The sequence below is a fragment of the Gouania willdenowi genome, chromosome 6, assembly GCF_900634775.1.
Source record: "Gouania willdenowi chromosome 6, fGouWil2.1, whole genome shotgun sequence".
Taxonomy (NCBI): domain Eukaryota; kingdom Metazoa; phylum Chordata; class Actinopteri; order Blenniiformes; family Gobiesocidae; genus Gouania; species Gouania willdenowi.
Genome location: NC_041049.1, coordinates 57908397 through 57916416, shown reverse-complemented (window position 1 = coordinate 57916416; position 8020 = coordinate 57908397).

The following is an 8020-nucleotide window of genomic DNA, read 5'->3' as shown; positions in this document are numbered from 1 at the left end:
AGTACTTGTAATTAGTTACTTTCACCTGTGGTCATATGATATGTTAGTCTGAGGGTAGAAATGTTTTTATTATTCTGTCTTTATGATCCTGTAAAGCACAGGGACAAAGAGATTCCTTCATGTACTTTTGTTTTCTTCATTTCTCAATCTTTAAAACCAACTGCATGAAACAATATGCTAATAATGTGAAAATATTATCATTAGGTATCAAACGACTTCCATTAGCTTTAAATCACACAATCCATCAGAAAGTAATTGCAGTGTTTATTACAGGGATTGTCATTAACTTTCTTCTATGACAAAGTGCTGTTTAAATGCTACAGTAAAATAAATTGCAGGTTAGGGTTAAGGTTATGGCTGGCTTTTGAGATACTTAAACACTTATTAAACAGTCATTCTAATGCAATCATTTACTTTTAAACTGTGACCAATTTACAAATATTTTCACATCTTAAGAAATTAAACTCTATTTATATTATTCTCATTTATTTTATCAAGATACAGCTATGAGCTTTTCAGCATCAATTAATTGTGTCGTGAACTTTGAACTGTTTTCTCACTAGGCTGTGTGTAAAACACAACATTTCTTTCTCAGAAAGAAACAAAGAAACCTTCACTCATAACTGTTTATCATTCATTCATGTCAACAGACAGCAGATAATTCTACTTGAGTGAAACAAACAAAACAAACCATTTTGTTGTCCCCACATTCAAATTAAGATGGTAAAATACAATGCTCAAATACATTTCCCAGCTCTTAAATAGTTCGTTTTAAATAAATTCCTTAAAAGTATTGAAAAAAAACAACTCTCCAGATAAAGACAGGAAAGATGGTTAAAATAATAAATGTTACAATATTTAATAAATAATTGTTTTGTATCAGTTTTCTTTCAATCCATTGGAAGTTGTTTAAATTACATTCTTATGTGCATTGCAACAACTTTAATTTAAAACATAATCCTACACACTTCTTTCCATCTTCTTTATTGGCTTATAGAGCATAAAGATATTTAGACCCAGTTCATCACAGTCTTTTACAATCTCCTATAAGGAGTCATACTGTACGTTACATTCCTGCTTTGGGACCGTCGAGGGAAACCAGAGTCAAAGTGCATTCTCAGCCAGAACAAGCAAACGCTGCATTTTCAAATCCATATATCAAAGTGCAAGCCCGAGACACCTTAACAGCCAACTAACCAACGAACAAACATCCTCATCGCAAAAAAGGAAAAAAAAAAAAAAAAACCAAAAAATCTTCTGGTTGAAAATAATTTGTTACGATAAAGAAACATTAAAGATTAATGAAACCAGTCTGAATGCCAGAGTAATTCATTACAAAATCCTTGATGAGTGTTAAATATAGCAGATAACAGCCTCTGTATACAATGTAATATGAGCAAATGTCTTCACGCTGTAGCAAAGTGTGGATTTGCTCTGCTCTTAATACGACATCCACTGAGCTCCCTAACCCGGGTCCACATCTCACACTGGGGGCCACTCGATCTCTGATCAATACTCTGCCATTCCCATTTACACACACACACACACACACACACACAGTCCCAGCTGCTTTAAGCTGTAATTATGTTGGTCCAGAAGCTTGTCTAAAATCTGTTCTCCTATCTCAAAACATTTCTTCTATTTCTTGTATCTTTGTCACATTCACAACACTTATAAATACAAGACAAAAGTAATGGTTTATTCTCCTTCTTTTTTATTTACAGCAATACAATTTCTGATTAGTGTTTATCAGGTGTTGATATTTAGTGTAATACGTAGACCTATTCTATACTGCATGTGTTTATACTCAATTCTAGTGTTTTAGTACTCAAGACCGGTCTTGGTCTCGAGACCACATTGTAAAGGTCTTGGTCTTGTCTTGGTCTCAGACTTCCCAGACTTGGGATTTTCTGTCAAGACCGGTCAAGACCAGCACTAATTCCTGCTATTTTTAAACTTGTTTTAATGTGATAACAAGGAGAAGAACTGGATAAAACAATAATTATCCTTAATTCATGCGTTAATCCACCCCGTATAATGACCGTATGAGACCTCACCGTGCACGTTTGGCTCACAAAATGCTGCAGTCTCTGTTTTAAAAAAATGCAACCAAGCTCTTTTTTGAATCATAATTTCTCATGGCATAAAATTCTGATGTAGCTGGCTATGATTTACAGTCCGCATAAACAGGACTGAATCATAACATAACCTAACCGCTAGAGCGGATATGACTCGTCTGTGAACGGTCGCATTTACAGACCTTGGAGTCGCTGTTAGCTTACCAATAAACAGGAAGAGATTCGTCACCTTTATAATAAGTATTGACTAGGCCACTGGGAGTGAGGCCCAAGGCCAAGACAGGCTGACTTGATAATAATGTATCATGTTTTTTCTGCAGTCAGTGCCTTCTCCTCTTCCTTCTCTCTCTTCTCTGTTTCAGGTGTGGTGAAGCTGATGATGGCAGTTCCTGATCTGTGGTTCACGGCTCATCTAGTCTGAGACACTCTGATGTTCTATCTCTCCATCCTGTTCTGTTGGTCCTTCTGTCCACTAACCCCAACCAGTCAAAGCAGATGGTTGCCTCCTCTGAACCTGGTTCTGCTGGAGATGTCTTCTTGTTAAAAAGGAGTTGTTTCTTCCCACTGTCACTAAATGCTTGTTCATGTGGATCTTGTTGGGTTTTTTCTTTCTTATTATGAATTTTATATTTTGACAAGTACATTGAGATGACTTTGTTGTAATTTTCTCTATACAAATAAAGTTGAATTGAATTGAATTGAACTGTTTTGAGACATGTTTATCTTTAGCTACCACACCTGTTTCATCTTTATGTGAGCTTGATTTTTTAGTTGTTTTTTATATTTTGGTACAGAACTTGTTCAGGCTGGGCATTTGATGTCATTTTTACAGTTGAACTGTTACAGAATAGTTGGTGTTGAAGGTCAAAAAGAACCATTTCCCATTGGCTCACTGATTGTTCTTCCTTCTTCGAAATCTTTTAAGCTGCTTTATGTGACGCCTGCAAAAACTGTGACTAGCCATATTATTTCTTGGCAGAAATACTTTTAAACACGTGCTGTACATTCACCTGACAAAAAAACAACAACATTGTTTTCAGATATTTAGAATAATTGTGAATTTATCAATAGCAGTAGTAGTTTTATTACATACAGTATGAGTTTATTTATTTTTCCCAAGAATTCAGCTACACAATTTTTTTTGTGTAGAAAAGTACATAGTTGGCAAGTGTCTGCATGAAAATACTCCTTATTTTATATGTTTACCCAGTTTAATGAAAAGTATGGAAAGTGAGTGAATGAAGAAGTTCCTGTGTTTCACTTTACATGTGTGTACAGGTGAGTGTGAGGTGGATGTCAGTAATTTACCTATGTAGCCACGGCTGGAATTCCTGGTTGAGGTGGGATTGGTCCCTGGTAGTCCCAGTGGAAATCACAAGAGGCAGGTATAGGCAAACAACACCACTGAGAAACACTGATGAATTATCCATAGAAAAAGGATAGGGACATTCAGGAGAAGAGGTGTCAAAAAGAAGGAGTGTACAATACAGCAAGGAGAGGAGTTAAGGGGAAGAGGAAAATGAGATGGGAATATCACCTAATAGGGAGGAATGAGGATGGGATACAATGAGGGACAAGTCCTCAGTGTGTTTCGTGACAAACAGTCAAGTGGGGGGGGGAAGTGTTTTCTCTCTTGGAAAATTCAGTATTTATCTGCTACTGTCCTTTCCTGTTCCTAGCAGAAACATTTTTGAGTTTTTTTAATTCTAATTTATTAAATTTAGTCACCAAATTCATACTTTAATTTGAGCTTTAACTGGTACCACAAAGAATGTTCACTCAATAAAAATAACTCACGGCACTTCTTGCGCATTTAGCCTGTGTTATGTCAATGCTATAGCCAACATCCTGGTTCTAAAAACACCATGTTTATGAGCCATATTAATCAAAACATCATATTTTTTATATTTAAGAAGTAACTAAACACCAAAACCAAACCAAAACCCTGCTGAAAACAAATATATTTGGGTATGAAGAAGTGTTGTTGACTGACATCAAAATCTTGACATTTTAATCAAAGTATTTCAATTTGGCATATTTTGTTGTAAAAAAAGTGTGTTTGCTATCTATGGGTTGAAATCTGCTATTACAATAGAATGTTGCTTTTGTGGTTTGTGACGTTTTGGTGGCTTCTTACATTACTGTTGGCCCTGCCACTCATATGAAAATAATGTATTGACGTGACTCAAGCCGTTATCAAAGGTTAATCTGCCTTTAATGGAAGTCGTTACTACCCGACTACTGTAGGCCGTAGTCGACGGCAAAATAAACAATTAAGACACAAACAGAAGGTTCTCCTCATTCTCAGCTTGGCTTAAGCAGATCTTTTTGGGACGAGAGCTGCTTCCAAAGATGAACTCCAACCATTGTTGACTATTTGTTTCATCCAAAGGAAGGCTGTTTTCTTCACATTCAAAAATATTTTTTTTCGCTGAAGGCATTATTAAAAACTAAAGGCAGGTAGCTACTACAATGAGCAGAGTAAACCGATCGACACGCAGTTATCTCTCTGCTGTTTGCTGTGACTGCAGCTGTTTTGAAGGAGCTGGTCTTCTTCTTGCTTCTCTCGACGAGGTCAGTCGCACTCTCTGTTTCTCCCTCCCTTCCGTCTTATCTCTCTCCCAGCTGCTGCTTTGTCAGGTCTTGTGAAACTAACAAGAGCCTCTCTCTGCAACTCATCCAAAACCGGAATAATGGAATTAATTAGTTGGTCTCTCAGTGCTATCGATCAGATTTTTTCGACGCAAAGAACCAGGGGTGGTGACCCCGCATGTCCAAGCGGGACGTTTGCGGCTGGATACACACTTGACCCTTGGAACAAGTGGCGAGTTGTGTGTCTGTCCATCCTTTCCGTGGAAGACGTGGAGGACATCTACATGATTGGAATAATGATAGTAGGCATGCTGCTGATCGGAGCTTGGTGGCTTCCTAATCTATCGAAAAGTCCGTACTACGCTGGCGACTGTTTTGGAAAAGCTGCCAGTGATTTCTGAAGGATGTAGCAGGGCTCTGAACACTCAGACTCATGTGTTGATCGATATCAAAAGCAAACAAGAGCTGCTTTTGGATCGTCTACGCGTTATGGATAACAACTGGGAGAAGTTCGAGACCCGGCTTGGAAGTGGAAACTAGGCCACTCATTGGATTACAGCAGAGAGACCCAGGACAGAAGGCTATTGGAAATTAACATAGCCTGTATCAAATCACATTGCTTATCTCCCTTTCGGCTCCCCAGCCAGCCAAGGCTAAAGCCAAGGTTGTCTCAACTCTTATCACCAGGAAGTTTCTGCAGACGGCGGCTCTTACCCCCCACTCCCTCCCCCCGCTCCTTCCCTACATTCCTCCTGGAACTGTTGATGCTGAACTTTTCCACACGTCATCTGGTTGTCAGTAACGCAGCTACAGGTCTTCAACTTCAAATGCCTCGTCGGCCATCTTTCCCCACCTCCCAACCGCAGCTGCATGGAGGCGTGGTTGCAGCGCCGACTGGCAGCACGCCCATGTCCCCAAACGGCTGGACTCCTGTTGTTCTTCCCACCTGACCCCCTCCCCCAGCCAACCTCCCACCCAACCCTTCCTACATGCCTTGTCTCGAGTTGTTTGACTGTGTCATGCTTACATTTATGTTTGCAGAGGCGGTTTTTTTTCCTGGTTTCACACTGCTTTCTCTGTTTAGGGAAATCAGTTTCAAACTGGCAGTTTTTTTTCCCCTCACCCCTCCTCTCCTCCTGTTATTGATCCCTTTTTTCACCTAAATATGTGGGCGCCGCAAATGGCTGCTCCGGTGTGTTGATGTGTCTCCTTTCACTGCAACTACCTAGTCAAATTCCTCGTAATGTTCTAAACTGTACCTGGTCAATAAAGATTCTGATTCTGATTCTGATTCTGAAGAGGGTGAGGGGTGCGAGTTCAATTTTTATTTTATTTTATTTTTTTAATGCGTACATTAATGAGTACAGACAACATAAGCCATGGGTTTCTTACAAAAGTATTTTGGCGGGTGCTGTGGGCTGAACTAAGGAAGAGAACATAGGAGGAGGAGGGGCCTCGTCCCCAAGGCGGAGCCTCGTCCCCTCGAGCAAAACAGCAGGAAAATGGCTGCTAACAGAAGATTGAAAGATTACTCAAAAGTATGTGAATCAATTTGAGAAACACTCTAGGTATGTTTTTCAGGAGGGAATGACACACTAACATGATATAAAGCTTAAAAAAGTGATTTTTACATGATACCCCCCCTTTAAGGGGAAGTCTTTTTGTTGCAATATGAAATGAAATGATCTCAATGTATGGTGAAAGGTAACAGCTAAATTTCATCACACGTATTTCTATAACTGTGAAGACGTCGTTCTTGTGCCCTGTAATTCTCAAAACATAATTATTATAATTATTGGTATTTTCATTTTTATTTATTCATTTATTTTTTGTGCCATTGAAAAAACTATCATTGTATTAATTGGGCCAATTATGAGTTGCAGCCTCTCTGATCAATTTCCTTATTGATCCAAAACTAAAAGATCCAATAAGGAGGAAAAGAAGCTTTACATTATTGCAGTCATCATGTGACTTCTTTATACTGCAGGAAAAAAACTGTATTGTAAAGTAATGTCAATTTTATTAAAAATATCATGTGCATTTAAATTGTATGTGTTGTGTATTCACATTCTATCATTGCATTTTTACATCACATGATCATCAATCCCTATGATGTAGGTAGATTTTAACATGTAAAATCAGTTGTAAGGGACTGTGCACCTTGTTTGTGTGTCTAATATGGATTTCACGTCACTCCAAACAGTCATTAAATGGACATTATGTGAAGTTATGCAATGTAATTAAACCTCATCGTTGACCTGCGAGTCAGAATCATTTCAAGTGTGTTTGACCAAGTAATGGACGTTAATGGCTCTCTGGGAATTTCTCAATGACCTGGAGTCCTTGGTTCATTTTTGAACCATTACAATTATTACATTTGAAAGTAGCAAACAATCTGTTATCACATAATACTTCAGGGATCTGTAATGACTTTGTTATGATTCTGTTACCCACATAGTTCCTTCTTAATATACTCAGCTTTAAACTTTCATACGTTGACCAAATTACAGAGAAGATTGTTGTTTCATGATAGCTTTGTCCATCATGAACTAGTAAATTTGTTCGAATGCAGATTGATGACTTCACGCAGCAGAAAGAAGGGCACTTTTAAATGAGAAATATGCAAATTAGAAATATTGTTGTCTGACTAAATGAATAGAAGAGAATGATTTGAGACCATGTGTTTTAGTGACATAAGGTTTTAGCATTGTATTCAACAAATCAACATAAGCTTGCAATTTAGTAAATAGTATGTGTTTATTACTGCGATATGTTTTAATGTCTGGACAGCTCTTTTGCAAATTGTTGCAATCTGTCATGGTCATTCCTGTCTTGTTGGATGAGTGCTAACTTCTCCTCCTTATAGCACAGATTTCAGTCTTCCTGGTGTGTATTTAAGTGAAGTCCAGAGTGACTTAGGTCCTATAGGTACTGTTGAGGTGGATACAAAATAGTAAACAAACCATATTACCTTGGTAACAGTATTTTCCTTTGATTATTACTCTCTTGAATTCTTTGCTCCATTGATTTGCTCTTACCATTAGAGAACAGCTGGTTTCTCCTATGAGCGACTTATTTACAGCAGCTCTTCCTACAACACAGCCAATGCGACATTCGCTAGAATCCATCTGTTGAGAGTGAAGTTGCCAGAACCTGTGCCCCGCTTTGCACTTTCATGTGTAGGAAATATTGTAATAAAAAACAAATAAAAAGGGAAGCATTTTGGATTTACACTTTGGACACATTATCCCCTGAAGGACTTTGCTTTTTTTTCTGTCTCTCACGTTTAATAGTATGTTTAAAAAAAACATTTTCAATATTTTCAACTCTCTGAGAGAGGTATTTATGTT